Source organism: Salmo salar, chromosome ssa16, assembly GCF_905237065.1.
Source record: "Salmo salar chromosome ssa16, Ssal_v3.1, whole genome shotgun sequence".
NCBI classification, from domain to species: domain Eukaryota; kingdom Metazoa; phylum Chordata; class Actinopteri; order Salmoniformes; family Salmonidae; genus Salmo; species Salmo salar.
In genome coordinates, this window is record NC_059457.1 from 93,785,576 (window position 1) to 93,796,995 (window position 11,420).

Consider the following 11,420-nt stretch of genomic DNA (forward strand, 5'->3'; position numbering starts at 1 on the left):
CCTGCAGTACTGTGGCTATGAGGCTGTACCTTGTAATACTTCACCTGTAGTAACTGCAGTACTGTGGCTATGAGGCTGTACCTTGTAATACTTCACCTGTAGTACTGTGGCTATGAGGCTGTACCTTGTAATACTTCACCTGCAGTACTGTGGCTATGAGGCAGTACCTTGTAATACTTCACCTGTAGTAACTGCAGTACTGTGGCTATGAGGCTGTACCTTGTAATACTTCACCTGCAGTACTGTGGCTATGAGGCAGTACCTTGTAATACTTCACCTGTAGTAACTGTAGTACTGTGGCTATGAGGCTGTACCTTGTAATACTTCACCTGCAGTACTGTGGCTATGAGGCAGTACCTTGTAATACTTCACCTGCAGTACTGTGGCTATGAGGCTGTACCTTGTAATACTTCACCTGTAGTAACTGTAGTACTGTGGCTATGAGGCCGTACCTTGTAATACTTCACCTGTAGTAACTGCAGTACTGTGGCTATGAGGCTGTACCTTGTAATACTTCACCTGCAGTACTGTGGCTAGAAGCTGTACCTTGTAATACTTCACCTGCACTACTGTGGCTATGAGGCTGTACCTTGTAATACTTCACCTGTAGTAACTGCAGTACTGTGGCTATGAGGCTGTACCTTGTAATACTTCACCTGCAGTACTGTGGCTTATGAGGCTGTACCTTGTAATACTTCACCTGCAGTACTGTGGCTATGAGGCTGTACCTTGTAATACTTCACCTGCAGTACTGTGGCTATGAGGCAGTACCTTGTAATACTTCACCTGCAGTACTGTGGCTATGAGGCAGTACCTTGTAATACTTCACCTGCAGTACTGTGGCTATGAGGCCGTACCTTGTAATACTTCACCTGCAGTACTGTGGCTGTGAGGCTGTACCTTGTAATACTTCACCTGCAGTACTGTGGCTATGAGGCTGTACCTTGTAATACTTCACCTGTAGTAACTGCAGTACTGTGGCTATGAGGCTGTACCTTGGGTGATACTTCACCTGCAGTACTGTGGCTATGAGGCAGTACCTTGTAATACTTCACCTGCAGTACTGTGGCTATGAGGCCGTACCTTGTAATACTTCACCTGCAGTACTGTGGCTATGAGGCTGTACCTTGTAATACTTCACCTGCAGTACTGTGGCTATGAGGCTGTACCTTGTAATACTTCACCTGTAGTAACTGCAGTACTGTGGCTATGAGGCTGTACCTTGTAATACTTCACCTGTAGTACTGTGGCTATGAGGCTGTACCTTGTAATACTTCACCTGCAGTACTGTGGCTATGAGGCCGTACGTTGTTGCAGCTGGTCAGGATTGTGTGTTCTTCATACATTTATATTAGCAAAGAGTTCCTCCAGGTTTCAACAATAACACCCGTGTTGTTCTCCATCTTGTGAGAATAGCTGTCTAATAAAATACGAGTTAATAAATCAAATGTTGTGTGACATGAAATCCTCTCCGTCTCTCTAGCCGTCTGACTTCCTGTGTGTTTTTCAGGAGCCGTGTTCTGCCGTTCTGGCCTATGGTAAGAAGGAGACAAGTCCATCAAGAACGGACTCAACTGGCTTCTCAACAACATAGCTATTGACTACGGGCCATCTCTGAACGCGTCCACCAGGACACGGCCGAACAGAGAGCTCAGGAGGAACAGGAGAAGAGAGAGAGACAGGAGAGAGTGCGAAGGATACGGGAGGAGAGGTGAGGAGGAGGAGAGGTGAGGAGGAGGAGAGAGGAGGAGGAGAGGTGAGGAGGAGGAGAGGTGAGGAGGAGGAGAGGTGAGGAGGAGGAGGAGAGAGGAGGAGGAGAGAGGAGAGGAGGAGAGAGGAAGGAGGAGGAGGAGGAGGAGGAGGAGGAGAGAGGAACTTTACTGACTTTACAATGCCCCTGGGGACTTTGTGTTGCAGTATCATGTACATGTTTAAAATGGCGGTTAAGAAAGAGAGCAGGGACAATACAGTAGACAATAGGAGAGATATCACACCTTAGAGACAGGATCATTAACCAGCTGATTAGGAGAGATATCCACCTTAGTGACAGGATCATTAACCAGCTGATTAGGAGAGATATCCACCTTAGTGACAGGATCATTAACCAGCTGATTAGGAGAGATATCCACCTTAGTGACAGGATCATTAACCAGCTGATTAGGGATCATTAACCAGCTGATTAGGGATCATTAACCAGCTGATTAGGGGATCATTAACCAGCTGATTAGGATCATTAACCAGCTGATTAGGAGAGATATCACACCTTAGAGACAGGATCATTAACCAGCTGATTAGGGATCATTAACCAGCTGATTAGGGATCATTAACCAGCTGATTAGGAGAGATATCCACCTTAGTGACAGGATCATTAACCAGCTGATTAGGGATCATTAACCAGCTGATTAGGCATCATTAACCAGCTGATTAGGGATCATTAACCAGCTGATTAGGGATCATTAACCAGCTGATTAGGAGAGATATCCACCTTAGTGACAGGAACATTAACCAGCTGATTAGGGGATCATTAACCAGCTGATTAGGGGATCATTAACCAGCTGATTAGGAGAGATATCCACCTTAGTGACAGGATCATTAACCAGCTGATTAGGGATCATTAACCAGCTGATTAGAGAGATATCCACCTTAGTGACAGGATCATTAACCAGCTGATTAGGGATCATTAACCAGCTGATTAGGGATCATTAACCAGCTGATTAGGGATCATTAACCAGCTGATTAGGATCATTAACCAGCTGATTAGGAGAGATATCACACCTTAGAGACAGGATCATTAACCAGCTGATTAGAGGATCATTAACCAGCTGATTAGGGATCATTAACCAGCTGATTAGGGATCATTAACCAGCTGATTAGGAGAGATATCCACCTTAGTGACAGGATCATTAACCAGCTGATTAGGGATCATTAACCAGCTGATTAGGCATCATTAACCAGCTGATTAGGGATCATTAACCAGCTGATTAGGATCATTAACCAGCTGATTAGGAGAGATATCCACCTTAGTGACAGGAACATTAACCAGCTGATTAGGGGATCATTAACCAGCTGATTAGGGATCATTAACCAGCTGATTAGGAGAGATATCCACCTTAGTGACAGGATCATTAACCAGCTGATTAGGAGAGATATCCACCTTAGTGACAGGAACATTAACCAGCTGATTAGGGATCATTAACCAGCTGATTAGGGATCATTAACCAGCTGATTAGGAGAGATATCCACCTTAGTGACAGGAACATTAACCAGCTAATTAGGATCATTAACCAGCTGATTAGGAGAGATATCCACCTTAGTGACAGGATCATTAACCAGCTGATTAGGGATCATTAACCAGCTGATTAGGGATCATTAACCAGCTGATTAGGGATCATTAACCAGCTGATTAGGGATCATTAACCAGCTGATTAGAGAGATATCCACCTTAGTGACAGGATCATTAACCAGCTGATTAGGGATCATTAACCAGCTGATTAGGGATCATTAACCAGCTGATTAGGAGAGATATCCACCTCAGTGACAGGATCATTAACCAGCTGATTAGGGATCATTAACCAGCTGATTAGGAGAGATATCCACCTTAGTGACAGGATCATTAACCAGCTGATTAGGGATCATTAACCAGCTGATTAGGGATCATTAACCAGCTGATTAGGGATCATTAACCAGCTAATTAGGGATCATTAACCAGCTAATTAGGGATCATTAACCAGCTGATTAGGAGAGATATCCACCTTAGTGACAGGATCATTAACCAGCTGATTAGGGATCATTAACCAGCCGATTAGGGATCATTAACCAGCTGATTAGGGATCATTAACCAGCTGATTAGGGATCATTAACCAGCTAATTAGGGATCATTAACCAGCTAATTAGGGATCATTAACCAGCTGATTAGGGGATCATTAACCAGCTAATTAGGGGATCATTAACCAGCTAATTAGGGATCATTAACCAGCTGATTAGGAGAGATATCCACCTTAGTGACAGGAACATTAACCAGCTGATTAGGGATCATTAACCAGCTGATTAGGGATCATTAACCAGCTGATTAGGGATCATTAACCAGCTGATTAGGGATCATTAACCAGCTGATTAGGGATCATTAACCAGCTGATTAGGGATCATTAACCAGCTAATTAGGGATCATTAACCAGCTGATTAGGAGAGATATCCACCTTAGTGACAGGAACATTAACCAGCTAATTAGGGATCATTAACCAGCTGATTAGGAGAGATATCCACCTTAGTGACAGGATCATTAACCAGCTGATTAGGGATCATTAACCAGCTGATTAGGGATCATTAACCAGCTGATTAGGGGATCATTAACCAGCTGATTAGGAGAGATATCTCACCTTAGTGACGGGATCATTAACCAGCTGAATTTTAGGCTGTCATTGAAAATATAATTATTTCTTAACTGACTTGTCTAGTTACATTTTAGGTAAAAAATAACAAAAAAAAAAATCCTTTTGTTTCCCTGTTCCCAGAGACCGTCAGGGAGAAAGAGGAGGCGGAGAGGGAAGGTCGGACACTGCAGGAGGAGGAGGAGACTGACGACGCCACCATACCCAGCCCTTTCCAGCCAATAGGCAACGTCATCAATGAGGTGTGGAATACACTGGGCCAATCAGCATCACTTCTGTTCATTTGTTTTGAAATGGCACCCTATGTAGTGCACTAGTTTTTACCAGAACCCCTCGTTGTAGTGCCCCCCTTTAGGGAATAGGGTGCCATTTGAGCCGCACTGTCAATGGGTTGGGTGGTTCCATCTGTATTAGTGCCCTGGGGTGTTTCCATCTGTATTAGTGCCATGGGGTGTTTCCATCTGTATTAGTGCCCTGGGGTGTTTCCATCTGTATTAACGCCATGGGGTGTTTCCATCTGTATTAATGCCATGGGGTGTTTCCATCTGTATTAGTGCCCTGGGGTGTTTCCATCTGTATTAGTGCCCTGGGGTGTTTCCATCTGTATTAGTGCCATGGGGTGTTTCCATCTGTATTAACACCATGGGGTGTTTCCATCTGTATTAACACCATGGGGTGTTTCCATCTGTATTAACACCATGGGGTGTTTCCATCTGTATTAGCGACATGGGGTGTTTCCATCTGTATTAGTGCCCTGGGGTGTTTCCATCTGTATTAGTGCCTGGGGTGTTTCCATCTGTATTAACGCCATGGGGTGTTTCCATCTGTATTAACACCATGGGGTGTTTCCATCTGTATTAACGCCCTGGGGTGTTTCCATCTGTATTAATGCCATGGGGTGTTTCCGTCTGTATTAGTGCCATGGGGTGTTTCCATCTGTATTAACACCATGGGGTGTTTCTATCTGTATTAACACCATGGGGTGTTTCCATCTGTATTAGTGCCATGGGGTGTTTCCATCTGTATTAACACCATGGGGTGTTTCCATCTGTATTAACGCCTGGGGTGTTTCCATCTGTATTAACACCATGGGGTGTTTCCATCTGTATTAACGCCATGGGGTGTTTCCATCTGTATTAGTGCCATGGGGTGTTTCCATCTGTATTAACGCCATGGGGTGTTTCCATCTGTATTAACACCATGGGGTGTTTCCATCTGTATTAATGCCATGGGGTGTTTCCATCTGTATTAGTGCCCTGGGGTGTTTCCATCTGTATTAGTGCCCTGGGGTGTTTCCATCTGTATTAGTGCCCTGGGGTGTTTCCATCTGTATTAACACCATGGGGTGTTTCCATCTGTATTAACGCCATGGGGTGTTTCCATCTGTATTAACGCCATGGGGGTGTTTCCATCTGTATTAACGCCTGGGGTGTTTCCATCTGTATTAGTGCCCTGGGGTGTTTCCATCTGTATTAACGCCATGGGAGTGTTTCCATCTGTATTAACGACATGGGGTGTTTCCATCTGTATTAGTGCCATGGGGTGTTTCCATCTGTATTAGTGCCCTGGGGTGTTTCCATCTGTATTAGCGCCATGGGGTGTTTCCATCTGTATTAACGCCATGGGGTGTTTCCATCTGTATTAACGCCCTGGGGTGTTTCCATCTGTATTAGTGCCATGGGGTGTTTCCATCTGTATTAACGCCCTGGGGTGTTTCCATCTGTATTAACGCCATGGGGTGTTTCCATCTGTATTAACGCCATGGGTGTTTCCATCTGTATTAACGCCATGGGGTGTTTCCATCTGTATTAACGCCATGGGGTGTTTCCATCTGTATTAGTGCCCTGGGGTGTTTCCATCTGTATTAACGCCATGGGGTGTTTCCATCTGTATTAGCGCCCTGGGGTGTTTCCATCTGTATTAATGGGTGTGTGCCATGTGTGTTCCATCCATGCAGAATGAAGACAAGCTGAAGAAGAGACAGACAGGAGGGCAGGGGGAGGTGCCAACGATGCGAGCGAAGGAAGGCAGGAGGAAGAGGAAGAGGAAGAGGACAGCGAGAGACAGACTCCAGAGAGCGGTGCAGTATCAGTGGAGCAGACTAAGAAGAAGACTAGTACACTGAGACTGAAGAGGAAGCACAGAGTGGATCCTCTGAGGACGGAGGAGACAGCGGCCCCTGAGAGCCCCACACCTCCACCACTTCCTGGTGAGAGAGACACACTTTTAATCCTGACGTAGGTGTGGCAGACCAATGACTGGGCTGGAACACAGTTTAATCTATTTAGACCAATGACTGACTTGCTTTGTTATAGTGGGATGGACTACTACTAATAATCTATTTAGTTGATGTTATGATGGACTACTGCTAATAATCTATTTAGTTGATGTTATGATGGACTACTACTAATAATCTATTTAGTTGATGTTATGATGGACTACTACTAATAATCTATTTAGTTGATGTTATAGTGGGATGGACTACTATTAACCATGTGTTTTGTTGTTATAGTGGGATGGGCTATGTGTTTAGTTGTGTTATAGTAACTAACCTACTACTAACCATGTGTTTTGTTGTTATAGTGGGATGGGCTACTCCCATAATGTCTCGGCTTCCCAAGCTGGAGCCTCTTGGCGACCGGAGTTGTTCTGGTAATGATGTTTACAGTGAAACTCCACCACCACTCCACTGCTGTATGTTAACCACTAACTAACTACTAACTAACCACTAACTAACCCCTAACTAACTACTAACTAACCCCTAACTAACTAACTACTAACTAACTACTAACTAACTACTAACTAACTACTAACTAACTACTAACTAACTCTAACTAACTACTAACTAACCACTAACTAACTACTAACTAACCCCTAACTAACTACTAACTAACTAACTAACTTACTAACTAACTACTAACTAACCCCTAACTAACTACTAACTAACTACTAACTAACCCCTAACTAACTACTAACTAACTACTAACTAACCACTAACTACTAACTAACCACTAACTAACCACTAACTAACCACTAACTAACCCCTAACTAACTACTAACTAACTACTAACCAACCACTAACTAACTACTAACTAACCCCTAACTAACTACTAACTAACTACTAACTAACTAACTACTAACTAACTACTAACTAACCCCTAACTAACTACTAACTAACTACTAACTAACCCCTAACTAACCCCTAACTAACTACTAACTAACCCCTAACTAACCCCTAACTAACCTCTAACTAACCACTAACTAACCCCTAACTAACCACTAACTAACCACTAACTAACCACTAACCACTAACTACTAACTAACTACTAACTAACCACTAACTAACCACTAACTAACTACTAACTAACTACTAACTAACCCCTAACTAACTACTAACTAACTACTAACTAACCCCTAACTAACCACTAACTAACTACTAACTAACCCCTAACTAACTACTAACTAACTACTAACTAACCACTAACTAACTACTAACTAACTACTAACTAACTACTAACTAACCCCTAACTAACTACTAACTAACTACTAACTAACCCCTAACTAACTACTAACTAACTACTAACTAACCACTAACTAACCCCTAACTAACTACTAACTAACTACTAACTAACTACTAACTAACTACTAACTAACCACTAACTAACCACTAACTAACCACTAACTAACCCCTAACTAACTACTAACTAACTACTAACTAACCCCTAACTAACTACTAACTAACTACTAACTAACCACTAACTAACTACTAACTAACTACTAACTAACCACTAACTAACTAACCACTAACTAACTACTAACTAACTACTAACTAACTACTAACTAACCCCTAACTAACCACTAACTAACCCCTAACTAACTAACTAACTACTAACCCCTAACTAACCACTAACTAACCCACTAACTAACCACTAACTAACTACTAACTAACCATCTGTCTGTTCGTGTCATGCTGCTGTTCTTCCTCGTTCACTAACAGCTGATGTCTCTTATTCCATGACTTCATTTCCTGTCTGTCTGCAGAGCATGTTAAACAACACTGACCCCATTTCCTCTCTCTGTCTACAGAGCATGTTAAACAACACTGACCCCATTTCCTCTCTCTGTCTACAGAGCATGTTAAACAACACTGACCCCATTTCCTCTCTCTGTCTACAGAGCATGTTAAACAACACTGACCCCATTTCCTCTCTCTGTCTACAGAGCATGTTAAACAACACTGACCCCATTTCCTCTCTCTGTCTACAGAGCATGTTAAACAACACTGACCCCATTTCCTCTCTCTGTCTACAGAGCATGTTAAACAACACTGACCCCATTTCCTCTCTCTGTCTACAGAGCATGTTAAACAACACTGACTCCATTTCCTCTCTCTGTCTACAGAGCATGTTAAACAACACTGACCCCATTTCCTCTCTCTGTCTGCAGAGCATGTTAAACAACACTGACCCCATTTCCTCTCTCTGTCTACAGAGCATGTTAAACAACACTGACCCCATTTCCTCTCTCTGTCTACAGAGCATGTTAAACAACACTGACCCCATTTCCTCTCTCTGTCTACAGAGCATGTTAAACAACACTGACCCCATTTCCTCTCTCTGTCTACAGAGCATGTTAAACAACACTGACCCCATTTCCTCTCTCTGTCTACAGAGCATGTTAAACAACACTGACCCCATTTCCTCTCTCTGTCTGCAGAGCATGTTAAACAACACTGACCCCATTTCCTCTCTCTGTCTACAGAGCATGTTAAACAACACTGACCCCCCCATTTCCTCTCTGTCTACAGAGCATGTTAAACAACACTGACCCCATTTCCCTCTCTGTCTGCAGAGCATGTTAAACAACACTGACCCCATTTCCTCTCTCTGTCTACAGAGCATGTTAAACAACACTGACCCCATTTCCTCTCTCTGTCTACAGAGCATGTTAAACAACACTGGACCCCATTTCCTCTCTCTGTCTACAGAGCATGTTAAACAACACTGACCCCATTTCCTCTCTGTCTGCAGAGCATGTTAAACAACACTGACCCCATTTCCTCTCTCTGTCTGCAGAGCATGTTAAACAACACTGACCCCATTTCCTCTCTCTGTCTACAGAGCATGTTAAACAACACTGACCCCATTTCCTCTCTCTTGTCTACAGAGCATGTTAAACAACACTGACCCCATTTCCTCTCTCTGTCTACAGAGCATGTTAAACAACACTGACCCCATTTCCTCTCTCTGTCTACAGAGCATGTTAAACAACACTGACCCCATTTCCTCTCTCGTCTACAGAGCATGTTAAACAACACTGACCCCATTTCCTCTCTGTCTACAGAGCATGTTAAACAACACTGACCCATTTCCTCTCTCTGTCTGCAGAGCATGTTAAACAACACTGACCCCATTTCTCTCTCTGTCTGCAGAGCATGTTAAACAACACTGACCCCATTTCTCTCTCTCTGTCTGCAGAGCATGTTAAACAACACTGACCCCATTTCCTCTCTGTCTACAGAGCATGTTAAATAACACTGACCCCATTTCCTCTCTGTCTACAGAGCATGTTAAACAACACTGACCCCATTTCCTCTCTCTGTCTGCAGAGCATGTTAAACAACACTGACCCCATTTCCTCTCTCTGTCTGCAGAGCATGTTAAACACCACTGATGTCCTCTGAAAACATATTTTAATTGTCTGTGTTCTCTGTCTGATGGAAGTGGGATGAAATCTCTCTGTTCGTCCTACATTCCACCTGTGTCCTGTCCCTTCAGTCAGTGTCTGTTACGTGGTGCAGGTCATCTTGTTGAATGGGCTGTTTATATTTGACCATGTTAATACTGTACAGGAAGTTGTCAGAACACATTTCTGTCATGCTGTGTTCAAGTTTTTTTTGATTTCAGCTAACAGAAACCAGTAGCCAGCCTTACATAGATGTAGCTAATTTAGTCCTGTCTCTTCCTCCTCTCTCTTCCTCCTCCTCTCTCTTCCTCCTCCTCTCTCTTCCTCCTCCTCCTCTCTCTCTTCCTCCTCCTCTCTCTCTTCCTCCTCCTCTCTCTCTTCCTCCTCCTCTCTCTCTCTTTCTCCTCCCTCTCTCTCTTCCTCCTCCTCTCTCTCTTCCTCCTCCTCTCTCTCTCCTCCTCCTCTCTCTTCCTCCTCCTCTCTCTTCCTCCTCCTCCTCCCTCCTCCTCTTCTCTCTTCTGTCCCTCTCTCTCTTCCTCCTCCTCTCTCTCTCTTCCTCGTCCTCCCTCTCTCTTCCTCCTCCTCCTCTCTCTTCCTCCCCTCTCTCTTCCTCCTCTTCTCTCTTCCTCCTCCTCTCTTTTCCTCCTCCTCTCTTTTCCTCCTCTCTCTCTTCCTTGTCCTCTCTCTCTTCCTCCTCCTCTCTCTCTCTTCCTCCTCCTCTCTCTCTCCTCCTCCTCTCTCTCTCTCTTCCTCCACCTCTCTCTCTCTTTCAGAGTTCTTCGGCAAGCCCCTCCCCCCCGTGGCCAACCGTCAACAACGACCTAACAGCGACACTCACGATGTCATATCCTAGCCCCTCCCCTCCACCAGGCTACTCCTATCCTACCTGATTGGTTGTTCTAAGCCCAAGCCCCACCTTCAATTCAAACAACATTATTTGTCCTCTTAAGGCAATTTTATTAGGCTTTGACCCTGACCCCTTATCATTTTATTAGGCTTTGACCCTGACCCCTTATCATTTTATTAGGCTTTGACCCTGACCCCCCCTTATCATTTTATTAGGCTTTGACCCTGACCCACCTCACCCCCAAATCACAGTTTCTTTGGTTTATTTTCAAAGTACGTGCTGTAAGAGGTCTACAGACTTCACCTGCTGAGAAGATGATCCCAAGACCAAGGAACCAACGCCACCGTCGTCCTCGAGCTCACAGGGTGGGCCCTGGGTGGGCCCTGGAGAGAGAGACGGAGGATGACTGGGTGGGCCCTGGAGAGAGAGAGAACGGAGGATGACTGGGTGGGCCCTGGAGAGAGAGCGGAGGATGACTGGGTGGGCCCTGGGAGAGAGAA

The 11,420-nt window shown here is 44.3% G+C and overlaps 1 pseudogene; it reads left to right on the forward strand.

Annotated features, from left to right (window-relative positions):
* LOC123727919 (ADP-ribosylation factor-like protein 13B) overlaps positions 1-11,111 on the forward strand; it is a 51,686-nt pseudogene extending 40,575 nt beyond the window's left edge.
* The last annotated feature ends 309 nt before the right edge of the window (positions 11,112-11,420 follow it).